General features: G+C 34.5%; 1 long non-coding RNA gene across 1 annotated transcript; it reads right to left on the bottom strand.

The window, feature by feature from the left end:
• Positions 1-11,096: 11,096 nt before the first annotated feature.
• LOC144544750 (uncharacterized) lies at positions 11,097-12,965 on the bottom strand. Its single transcript, XR_013508333.1, has 2 exons — positions 12,256-12,965; positions 11,097-11,753 (listed from the first exon to the last, which is right to left on the bottom strand). It is a non-coding gene; the product is annotated as an uncharacterized LOC144544750 (long non-coding RNA).
• Between the last annotated feature and the right edge of the window lie 520 nt (positions 12,966-13,485).

The following is a 13,485-nucleotide window of genomic DNA, read 5'->3' as shown; positions in this document are numbered from 1 at the left end:
TTTGACAGACCCCGAATGAAACATTAAATAGAATTGTGTTCGTGTCATTTATGTTTTCATTCAGTGTCACGTTCTACAGTATGAGGTATTTATCGTTCCCACTGAGAAATATGTATGTGTGATTGTTATCCACCGCTGTCCGTAAAAAGCAGTCATAACGGTAGCTTTTCCATATGTATAGCTTAGCTGAGGAAGTGATAGTTTACCAAGAATATTATTTGTCCCTCGTATCTCTATACGAGCTATAGCATCACTGGGCCCCTTGATAGAGTAAGATTATCTACTAGCAGTATAATTACAAGAGTAATTATATTTGATAATCTGCTCAAGATCAAGAAAAGATTCAGTTAGCAAGGATGACACACATCTACCTTGAAACTGATCTGATAGCTATGAGACAGAAGAACAGACACAAGTAAATTGTTTACTGGATCGTGATATTGTACAGTACAGCATCATCTGTGTAATTGGATGGTCATGATGTGTTGCCAGATGCCACCCATGATTATAGAAGTTAAAACAGTTTTAACTCTATTTACCAACATAACACAGATCCTATTGGGTCACACCATATAGGAGTTAATCGGATAATCTTATTGTGATTGATTATAAATTGGTTATGATCAATAGTAAGATGGTTATAATTAATTATACGTGTTATAATTAAATTATAAATGTTATGTAAAAATAACAAGCAAAAATATTGGTTAATTTATAAACGTGTGTGACACGTTGTATAAAAGTTAACCGGTTAATTTATAAATGTGCAGGACACGTTGTATAAATTACCGAAACAACAAACCGCAAGAAAAATATATATATAATTGTTCAGAATAATTATACGAATATTATTTGTGTTCGGGCTGAGGGCATTCGGGTCTTTTCAGATTCGTCCTTATCCGCATGACATGTCATTGATCCTATCCAGATGACATGTCATCAATCCTATCCACAAGGGCAAAATGGTCATTTCACACCTATGCCACCTTGCATGTGTAGAAACATGGAGAAGAGTGTGGAAGGGTGTGGAAGGGGTATTTTGGTCATTTCACATATAAAAGGATGAGGTGTCAATGGCATACCTTGTAAATAGGCCAAACTTGGAGGGCATTTTGGTCTTTTGCAACCGATCCTAAACACTATAAATAGGGGTGGAGGGGTAGAGAGAAATTAACTAATTCATTCGTACCGGTTTCGTGTCGAAACGGATCGGTATTTTCTCTCTTTCTCGGTTTCTCTCCCAAATAGTGTTTCGGTTGAGAAAAGAAAGTTATACGTACTTGACGTATAATCTTGCGGGTTGTTGTGGAGTATATTTACGGGATTGATGAATAGTGTTTTACCGAATTTAGCGGTATGTCAGTTTTGCATATTGATGAAACTGAGCAACCGAAAATTCGTGTTTACGGATTTTCGTCTTTTCCCTATGAATAGTGTTTTTGCATAATTCCGCGGTTTACGATATTTCTGGCAGAAGAAACAAACCGCTCTCTGGTTAGTCCTGGTGGATAACCGATAGAGGTATCACACGTGTGATACTCCGAGTCGATTCCTTCCCTGGTGAGGCTCTACTCGCTCGGTCTGCATTCCAACTGTGATTTGGAAACAAGGTATAAATATGTTATATTAATCTATTTAATTTGTAAGTAGATTAAAGTTTTAGAAATCAATCATGGAGTAGATCTGTAAAAGGATTAAATTGGGTTTTGATGCCAAAGGAATACTGAAGGTGGACCGCCTTGGAAAGTTTCCTGACATACCCCGTTTAATCCTGAGCTTAAGTTGGCTGTAGAAATTTTTGTTCTACGGTCATTCCGCAACTTAAGCCTAAACGGGTTTCCGGTTAGCACCGCGTAAACCCCAACATAAGTTTATTGAAAGTTATCGATTCATATCCGTAAATAATATTGCATATGAGCACATATGTTGTTGCTCCATATTATGATCAAAAGCAAACTACATATAGTTATAATATAAAAGATAATTCATGATATACTTCTGAGAGATAATACATTATGCATGATAGAAAGAAAGAGGTGACATTTGATGACTTATGATATACTTACAAGTAGTGTGGGGAAAATGGCACGACGGAGGCTCCATCATGGAACAACACAGTTACAGCACAGCATGTGTAACTGTTCTATGTTGTGACTCGCGTGTCGCGTGCCGTGACTATCATTTGATATTTTAGTCACGGCACACGAAAGATTAGGTCATGGCACAGCACGTAATCACACGAGTTACGTGTAATTAGGATTGTTAGGTCTTAATCAAGTAGTGAATCTTGAAAAAACTAACTTAAATTATGAAAAAATAGTTAAATGTGAGAAACATGACTAGTTATATTTGCACACGGTACATGAATAGTCACGGCACACGAGTCACGGCGTGACTCATTTGCCGTGACCATCTCTTTACATTTTGATCACGGCACGGCACGGGTCACTGTTCACTTAGTCATGACACAGCACGAGACCAAAGTCACAACGTATTAGTCACAGTACGACACGGCATGTCACATTTTTTTTCCACTCTACTTGTAAGAGATAATACATTATGCATGATAGAAAGAAAGAGGTGACATTTGATGACTTGATCTGGCAGTGAGGATTCATAATTCCTCGTGGATCAACATCAACATTGAAATTCTAACGATGTAACTTATTTTTGGCCTTGTTGGATAGCAAAATATAAGTTACTATTTATGTGAGAAAAAATAATTAACTCAGACTGAATTCAATTCAAAATTTTTGATTCCTATTCTCGTTCATATTTCCAAAAAGACTGCCGAAAAAGAGAAATAAATATTACAGATGGGAATCAAAGCGGAACGAACCCAACCAATCTTCGATTTCATTTAATTAATGTACTTATTCTATGATCAGATTAATTTCTTCAAATTCAAATAATTTTTTGTAATTAATTTGATCAATAATATACTCGACACAGTACTAAATTACGCACATATCCCTCCATTATTTTTTTTAGATGCATGTAGTGTGTGTAGAAATATTGACAGACCTACTATAGCTCCGAACAACTTCATTGGGTCCATTAATTATGTAATATTCCTCTCAATTTGTTTTATGATACTAAATGCCTGCCAACACTAGGTCGAGTTGGTGTTACTAATGTTCATATTAGGCCAATAACCTGTTGGTATCGGTCTTTTCAACAATGCAAAAAATAATATTCTTACTTCCTAATTAGATCATGAAATTGCTACATACATTCGCCGATATGTTCTCAATAAATAGCTTATTCTTCTTCATATCTATTCAAGGCAACTATTTTAACTTTCAAGTCCCTCGACTCGAGTAATTCAATGGAATCATTCAGCAACTATTAATTGTGAGCAGAGCTGATTAGTAGAACAGAGCAGTTGCAAAAATAAATGTTTACTTGATTGATAACATATCATACTAACATCTGGTATGCATTATACTACATTGCATTATTATCATAAACAAACAGATTCATGGTAGATAGATAATTTAATTTGTTGTACCACCAACTCAAAAAATTGAAGGAGCTTCTCCTATCTTCAATGGCCTACAACAGTGCTTGAAATTTAAAAGTAATGTGTGCATTTTTTTTTCCAACAGTTGTCAATTATCATTAGACCACCTAGACTTTGGTTGATTAAAGATTCCTTTTTTACTTGTTTTGGCCATTTTTACCATGGTATTTGACCAATCTTGATTTTAAAGGCACTATTTTTAAATCTCTCATAATTATAGCTGCACAATTGAAGCAAAGAACAAATTTAAGTATATATATGGGGATTAAGGTTCTAGCAAATGGTACCAACGACCAACTTAAATTCAGATAATACATGATGTACTTGACAATGACTAAGGTAGTATTAAAATAAGAAATTGAAGGAAATTTTATTTTATTTTTTTTATCAAACAAATTTGTTAAATACAAGAAAAGAACTGTCCGTCACAACTTCGCTCAAATAAAACAACAATTTACTGAGACTAATTAAGAATGAAGATGAGAACAAAACATCAATATACCACTGTGTTTAAACCCCACAAAAGTTTCTCAATTTGTGAAGATCTGATACAGTGAATTATACAGAAAATTGAATTAAATGCACAAAATAATCTTTACCTATATTACTTATGGAAGCCATGATATCATGTTGACTTGGACAATGAATGGACTTTTCACACAGCATTTTATGAAGGTAATGGTAGCATAAAATAGAAAGTTCTGAGAACAAAATGGGAACTTTAAAACTTTTAGGGACCAAAACAGGAGAAGAAGATACTGTATGGACCATTCATGTGATTTATTAGTACTATTTTTTGGATTAAATCACTGATCAATCTTAAGTAAAAGAAAAGTAATCATCTTAAAAGAAATTTGATGATACAGAAGAATAAAGCTGAGATGGAAAGACGTACATGAATCGTAACTGTTGTGATGTAATTTCTCCAAGTCCCCTATCAAAATACCAAAAGATTATAAAAAAAAATTATAATAAAAAAAAAGATTGTTTTTTGTCTATTCAATTATGTAGAAATAATAGCTCAAGTCAAGCAACCACAAAGTTTTAGATGTAGGAAAAGTGAAAATAATAAATAAAATGGAGGGCGTTGAGGGCACTGAATGTAAAGAGCTCTATTTTATAAACAGAATGCAGTTTGAAAATAAGGTTTTGAAGGGTATTAAAGTAAAAATGCATTTTTCCAATAATAACTTGAAAATAAAGTCTAACCATCTCTCCCAAGTGGTCTTGTGATAGTTCTTGAGCTGTAGAAAACTGCAATTTTACAGCTAATAAACAAATCAAACAAAATAAATCCAAATAAGAATTGCTTAGACCCAACATCAATGCTGAACAATTGCATTATTTAGAAAGTCAGATAAGGTCCCACCTGATTCTACCAGATATATATTGGGTCATCTAAAAATAAATGGCAATGGCAATTTTTTGTGTAAATGATCATTAAACATTTACTTGGTATCATTCAAGTATGATACTGGAATGTGAAGGATCATGGTTTGTAGTATATCATGCTACTTTTTCTTTTCAATTTTCTTTTCTTTATATTTCCTGCTTGCGACAGCCAATATTACATAATTATACAAACAGAACCCCAGAATTTTATTTACATTTTCAATAAGGACAATCTATTTCTGACCTATTGAGTCACATGCATGGAGAAACTTATTCGGATGGCAATTATCAGCAACATTATACTGTCAGAGTTTGCTGATACAAGGGCCTTTCCGACACCTACTGGTGGCCACTGATCCATAATTTAACTGACTTCACCGTCTCAATGTTGAAAAGGAACTTGTATCAACAGACTCTGACGAGTAATCCGATTACTTGTCCCTCTGCCCATCTTACAAAGCCCATTTATAAGTGCGCTATAGAAGAAGTGATCAGGTGTGTAGGCCAGCTTAGGCATTTTGTCGAGCACTATGGCTGCGGCTTCATGGATCCTATTATCCTTACAAAGATCCTTCAGTAATGGATTGAAGATATCAATCCGACCTGATCCACTTGGGTACAGCAGTTGATCAAGATGCTATACGTGCAGACATCGGGTGAGATCTGTTTCGTTCGGGTCAATCAGTTAAAAAAGGGAAAAGATAGTTAAGCAAACAAGCACGAGAAATAATGCCAGCATCTACACAAAAATCAAACAAGCACCACCCAAGAATCATCATAACCTGTTATGAATTTTATGAAAAAACCATCACAACTACGGAAATCTCAAGCAAAATCCTTGCTTAAAAAGTTCAATAGCCTTTAAATTTCCCAAAAGTCCCCTTTTTCTTTACCCAAAAATCCTGAAATTCCACAAAGAGAACTAAGCAGAGCAACAATAATGTTACTAATTGATCCACAAGAGAAACAATAATGACACTGCCCCTCAAAAGAACCAATAATGACTGTTTTTTTTTTTTCTCTTAAAACCGAACCAGAATCAAGGAGGAGAAGAAAAAGAGCATACCAATTGATCCACAAAACCAGGAAAAGACCTCCCCTCGGATTCCTTCTTCCAACAGCAACCCCGTCTCGAGATAGTGTTACTCGGACCCATTACAGGGGAGAATTGTCAGAGGAAGAAAGGTAAAGTCGGAGGAGAGAGCGGAGGAATTCGGATCCTAAAGTAACCTATAATTTTTATTTTGCACTTGGACCGTTCGATTTGTATGGCACGAATATTATAGGATCTAGGGCATTCTACCTAGAGCCGAATTGGCCCGGATTCTGATCAGATGGTCAAGATGTAAACTCAAAATTTGAGTTACTGATCAGATAAGACATCCATGTAATATCTCGGCCCAAGTACAAGACAGCCCATATTTTTCATATTTAAAGGCCCAAGCAAGAGATCTATTTTCTTTTTCTTTTCTCTTTTCTCTTTTCTCTTTTCTCTTTTCTTTTTTCTTTTTCACACGGCCCGAGACAACCGTATGTTAGAATTTTTTTTTTTTTCTTTAACCCTTTCGACAATAAATAGTTACGAATTTGTTAAAGTACACCCATACTCAGAATTAACCGTACCAGTACAAGGACATAACACTGGTACTGACTGGTACCAGTGGAGGAAAATGTACTAGAGAGGATTAATTACAAGCAAGTCTCATGAAGGAATTATTAAAATCTTTCACAATTTCTTCCAAAAGAACTAAATTGTTACTAACGGGTTGAGGAGTTGCTCTCACCCGATATGAAATCCTGACCACCACAACAACAAGTTATTTTTTGATGCAAGATATGTGTTTGGTACATGATCCAAATTATTAAGAATGTTTCTCGTTGTTTCCTTCTCCGATGCTTGTATGCTTGTAAATTGACACATACTTTAAAATTCATCGTTTTTATTTAAAATTGTTCCATAAATTCTGATCATATCTCAGTTCTTTATCTGACCTGATTTTGACAAAATACAAAAACTCACCAAAACAGAAGAAATAAGAGAGATCAAGAGAGCGATTGAGAGAAGAGAAAGAGCATGTAGCCTCTTACATAAATTAGAGCTTGACATGTGCACTCTAAATGTGAGGTCCAGATTAAGTTGTTTTCAATGTCAAATTTCCTATTTTATATTTTACTATAATTTCATGAATGCATTTTGAATTCCTGATTTCGGGATTCAGAGGGTTTCTTCATGTTGTAAAGAAAGTTGGTTATACCATCTAATATTTTCTGACTTCAATAATTTACAATTTTAATAAATTTTACATAAATTAATTTAGAAAAAACAAAGTTTCAAATCTAGTAGGATTTAACAATAAAAACTTAATAGTGACTGTCTGCAGAGATGCAATAAATTAACTCGAGCCCCCCTACTGACTGTAACTTGCTACAGTTTTTAAATATCAACTTTGAAAGATATTTAAGATTGTTTGCGATCTCAACTGCAATAGATACCAATCGTTGGCATGCAATTTTCTATTTTCAATGTTTCAAGGGAAGTGAGGTTTTGCAAGCAACTGGGAATTGACTTTTCAACAAGGCCATCGCATGATCTCAGTTCAAGGCCTTTTACAGAGGGTGGTAAGACCATAGCATTTGGGCTTTTAAGCTTGGGGCAGGAATCAATTATCAGCCACTCAAGAGATTCAAATCCTCCAAATGAGTCCACTGGCAGTGACACCAGTTCACAGCAGTATTAAGTGACACTGGCAGGTAAGAGACAGTTGAGACCTTGTCACAATTATACACAAAGATAACTTTTGTTAAGTTTGGCCACGACTTTTCCTTCAACCAACTTGGTGATAAATCTGTACCATCATATATAACAGGAGATTATCAACTCTTTCAGATTAGGATGGGGTCATGGGGACATAAACCACCGAGTACCTCCTCATCAGGACATCCATTCCATCCTGACTCCCCACCACCACAATGTCTCTCCCCGTTCCAAAGCAAATGTACACTGTCTATTAATGGTGTACTTTCCAGTTGTGCTTCTTCAGCAGCTTCTCTGCTGCTAACTACTTCAAGACTATCTATCTTCAGATATCCACTGAATGCCCAACGTCATTGGTTTCAAGTTTCAACTGATTGTGTAGATGTTCAACACCATTGGTTCTAAGCCGATGGTATAATTATATACCCTCATTATTGTGACAATAGCTATCGGTTCGAAAACGGATGACTAATTTATATTTAAACCTACACGAAGTAATTTTTTTAATAGTGATTCCCTTATCATCAAAAAAAAGTTATTAGGCCAATTTGACTAACCCGATTTGACCGCGCCAAGCCACGAGCAATCTTAACTAATAGGCCAATAATTAGTTAGGCTAATATGACACTAGTGTTATATCAAACTAAATAACACCACATTTTAAATCCTTAGATCTGCTTTAAGATTCGTACAAAATGAAGTGCTTGAACAGTAAAAGCGGATAGTACGAATCTTAAAGCAGATCTAAGAGTTTAAGATGTGGTGTTATTTAGTTTGATATAACACTAGTGTCATATTAGCCTAACTCGCCAATAATGCATTTGTCTCTTTTGCTACTTGCACTAAAGTAAGATCATTGCACGAACTTCGAAGCATTTTCACCTCGCCGACAAAGGGTATCATATATGGCACGGGAGCGGAGGCTTCCTCCTTTGACTAATTGACAACTTGTGACCAATTTTGCTAATCATGCACATACCTAATTGATATAATATAATATAATATATAAATTAGTATCCACGGGAGCATCCAACTGAAACCGGGTGGTAATGTAAGGATTAGCTGCAAAACTATGGGAGCTACTCTTTACGTATCTCTAGACTAGAGCGTGTTCTACGTAGTCCGATTTTTTCTTTATCGATCTGTTGCATTTAAAAAATAAATAATGGCATCGTTCTGATAAATCTCAAAAAATAACAAAGACGTCATTACCGATTTTTTATTAATAAAAAATATCAGAGAAGGAATTGATTTCATGGAATTTCGATATATAAGTAAATCAGATTGATTTATCCCGTCCAGAGGCTAACTAAATCTAATTTAATTAATTAAGCAGAGTACGAAAATTATACAGGTCGGTAAAATCCGTCCCGTCTGGTAAAAACAAAAAATCTGGACGTACGGTAGTGTCCATTCCGTTCAAGGCCAGCTAAAAGAAAAAATCAGACGGAGCAATGCAATCTATTATAATTTGTAAGTACAACAAATTTAATTAATTCGGCCAGATAATTATTTTCTTTTTTTGCGTCAGGCATTAGATAATTAGGCTAGCGGAATTAGTATTTATTACTAGAGAAAAATACTTTACCATCGATTGAAATCACAATTCATCATTGGATTCCGAACCGTTACCTATCGCTCCGATAAGAAAAGTGTTGGCCTTTGCCATCGGCTCAGATCCAATGGCATTATGCACCTATGCTATTGCATAAAGTAACCAACCGATGGCATTTCTTAAATAACAGTGTTACAAACTGGCGTGTCGTTGCGCGTTTAACGGTATCACCTGCGTTTTCTAAAGCGATAGCAAATGTTCTTAACACGGCGACTTTTGGATATGTTTGTCGATGAAAAAAAGTCACATACACCATCGTTTTTGTTTGCGTTGGCGTTGTCATCTTAGCTTTGACATCTATTTTTAATTTGAATTGTTGATGATTTATATATATATTTTTAATTACTTCCCTATTAGGAGTTAGCTAGCCTCTATTTGCTGGCCATTTTTTAAACACATCATTTGTACATCTCCATAGTGTCGAGGTTAAACACACCAAGTTAGGTAGTAATACAAATAATAAATCATAGAAAGAATTCAGATCAAACGCAAATAATGAATATAAATGAGCCTCTAGAAAGTCGGATCAGGTATCACCAGATTCAACCATATACATATTGATCATCTGCAACTAAAAAACAAGACATATAAATAAAGTAATTGAAAAAAAAATGGAGATGCGCAAATACGGAGAACTTAAATTACACCTGGGCCAATCAAATATTTATTACGTTCTAATATTCACATAATACAAGGAGAGGCAAAAATCGACCACGATTGACATGAGACGAAACAATAAAAAGAGACTTGAAGGAGTAGAATATAGCTAAAGAGTCAGCTTTGAACAGGAGCGCGTGAAAACTAGCGATCCACGTAACAGAACCATGACCTAGTGCTGGTTAGAAATTAATTAGGAATAGTTTATTATAAGTATAAATTTGGAGTCTAGAATGTAAGCTTAGGACTTTGACCTCTATGATTAGGTAAAATATAGTTAATATTAGTATTAGTATTAAAGGAGGGATCAAGTTACAACATGCATTTTTTACATTTTCAAAGTCCAAATCGTCGATCCAAACCGTTAGATGTGATCTCTACAATAAAATGTGCTTGGAGACCAAATTTTACATTTTTTAAATTTTTTTTTACTATTTATTAAGATGGATACAAAAATTAGTCAAATTCATACCATTGAATTTTGTACCCATCTTAATAAATAGTAAAAAAATTCAAAAAAATGTAAAATTTGGTCTTGAAGCACATTTTATTATAGAGATCACATCTAACGGTTTGGATCGACGATTTGGACTTTAAAAATATAGAAAATACTTGTTGTAACTTGTTGTAACTCAAAAATTGTTGTAACTTCATTCCTCCTCTTAGTATTATTACTGTCACTTTCACTTTTATTTTTAGTACTTTTATTTTATGACTACTTTATTACTAATTATCTTTATTTTATCTTTATTGTATGATTGTGATTGAATTTCATTTCTAACCTACTCCAAACGAGTGGGACTAAAGGCTTGGTTGTGGTTGTGATATTCACATAATACAAGATGTACCGACAAGGACTAAAGTGGTATTAAAATAAAAAATTTGAAGAGAATTAGTTTACAGTGAATTTGATTTGTTCAATGCAAGAAAAGAACAGCCAGAACTTTGTCCATCACACCTTTGCTCAAATAAAACAACAATTCACTGAGACTAATTAAGAATGAAGATGAGAACATAACATCAATATACCACTGTGTTTAAACCCCACAAAAGTTTCTCAATTTGTGAAGTTCTGATACAGTGAGTTGCAGAAAAATTGAAATTAAGTGCACAAAATAATCTAATTTCATAATAGAAAGAAGGAACTTAAATCAGAATCAAAAAACATATGCAAGCTTTACTAATTAAACCTCCAGTGTATACCTATATCACCCAGCTTTTTATGAAGGTGATGGTAGGATCAATTTTACATGGAAAGTTCCAAAAACAAAATGGGAACTTTGAAACTTTTAGGGACCAAAAAAAGAAAAGACCACACTTTATGGAACATTCATGGGATTTACAAGAATTATTTTATTTCAATTAAATCATTGATCCAATCTTAACTAAAGGAGAAGTAATCATCTTAAGAGCCATTTGATAAAGCTGAGATGGAAAGACATACATGAATTGAAACTGTTGTGATGTGATTTCTCAAAGTCCTCTGTCAAAATACCAAAATATTATAAAACAACTTATTTTTGTTTTTCTCTATTCAAATATGTACAAACAAATAGCTCAAGTCCAGCAACTATTAGTTAAGTGGCTAGATGAGGAAAAAATGAAAATAATAAATAAAATGGAAGGCGTTGAGGGCACTGAATATAAATCTATTTTAGAAACAGAATGCAGTTTGCAAATCAGGTTTTGAAGGGTATTAAAGTAAAAAATGCATTTTCCAAATAACATAAAAATAAAGTTTAACTATCTTCCAAGTGGTCATGTGTTAGTTCTTGAGCTGTAGAAGCTATCTCGCCTAAAGCCTCATTCACCTAACAAACAAATCAAACAAAATAAATCCAAATTAGCATTCATAAGACCCGACAGCAAATGCTGAACGGGTCCAGTGTAAAATTAACTACTGGTGCCACTGACCCATAATGCACACGTTTTTTTTTCGTAGTCTTTTATTTGCTTTCTCTGATATTGGATTGTTAAAGTCTAATTGCATTATAGGCTGGTATCAACAATATTTAGAAAGTCGGATCAGGTATCACCAGATTCTACCAGATACATATTGATCATCTAGAAGTAAATGGTAATGAAATTTTGTTGTATAAATGAACCATAAACAACAACCTGGTATCCTTCAAGGAGGATATTAGAATGTGCAGGATCACCAATTGTAGCATATCATGCTGGTTTATTTTTTCATTTTATTTTCTTTCAATTTCCTGCTTCGGACAGTCCAATTCGCAATGAAGCCCCTCTTACAAATGAATATTACATAATTATACCGCAAAATCTATACTAGACTAGCAATCTATTTCTTACCTATTGAGTTGCTGGATAAACTCGTCTGGATGGCAATTATGAACAACATTATACCATCCGAGTTTGTTGATACAAGGGCCTTTCTAACATTTTCCCTCTAATTTAATTGACTTCACCACCGTCTCAATGTTTGGATAAGCACTTGTATCAACACACTCGGACGAGTAATCCGATTCATAAGAGTGCTATAGGAGAAGAGATTAGGTGTGTAACCCAGCTTAGGCATTTTGTCGAGCACTATGGCTGCAGCTTCATGGATGCTATTATCCTAACAAGAACCCTTCAGTAATAGAGAAGCCCTAGTCCAGGTTAGGGACGTAAATTGGGGGAAAAAAGCCTCATAAATCCTGAATCAAGCAAACTTCCAAAGAATCAAGCAAGAATTAAATAAGTAGAGAGACAGTGTCCTTTTTCAATTTCCAACAAAATGAACAAGCATACAAGCCACTAGAAAGCCAACAATTACTGTTTTTTCTAAAAACTCAACAAGAATCAAGAAGAAGAAGAAGAAGAAGAAGAAAAAAAAAATATATATTTACATATATACTAATTGAAACGCAAACCAGTACACCAGAGAATCAAAACAACAAAGAGAGTGGAATTGTCAGAAGAACAGATGCCACGAGGGCAAGTCAACGGAGCAGAGTACAGCCTCCGATGTGGAGGCGAGAGAGAGAGAGGGAAAGGGAGGGGCGATTCTTCTAGGGTTAGTCGGAGGAGAGAGGAGCGAAGGGAAGAATTAAAAGACTTCATTATATTAGCTGAGGTAGCATAAATTTTGTGTTTATATCCAACCCATCCGATCTGCTTTGACACGAATTTTAAAGGATTGCCCGGCATTTCACTTCGGATCATATCGACCCGGATTCTGATCGGACGGGTCCGATCTAAACTGTAATATTATTTTACCTCGGAGATTCAAACGAGAATTAAATTTATTAAGCCCACTAATCAGATAAGAACTAAATTTTATATCTCGGCCCAAGCTCAAGGTGCAGCCCATATTATTAAAATTCAAAGTATCTTTTTATGGGCAGAGACCGGAGGCCCAATCCCAATTTATATCATTGGTAAATCGGACTCCAATTTATACCAAAAAATTAATGGAAGTTGACTTGGACCCAAATTTACTGGATCTTTTTTTTTTTGTTCGGAGTAATTTCAAATTGTCAAGATTTTTTTTTCTACTTTTTGTTGGAACTATTTATTTTTAATTGTGAAAAAATAATT

The sequence above is a fragment of the Carex rostrata genome, chromosome 27 (assembly GCF_964058835.1).
Source record: "Carex rostrata chromosome 27, lpCarRost1.2, whole genome shotgun sequence".
NCBI lineage: Eukaryota > Viridiplantae > Streptophyta > Magnoliopsida > Poales > Cyperaceae > Carex > Carex rostrata.
This window is presented reverse-complemented; position numbering and strand designations above follow the sequence as displayed.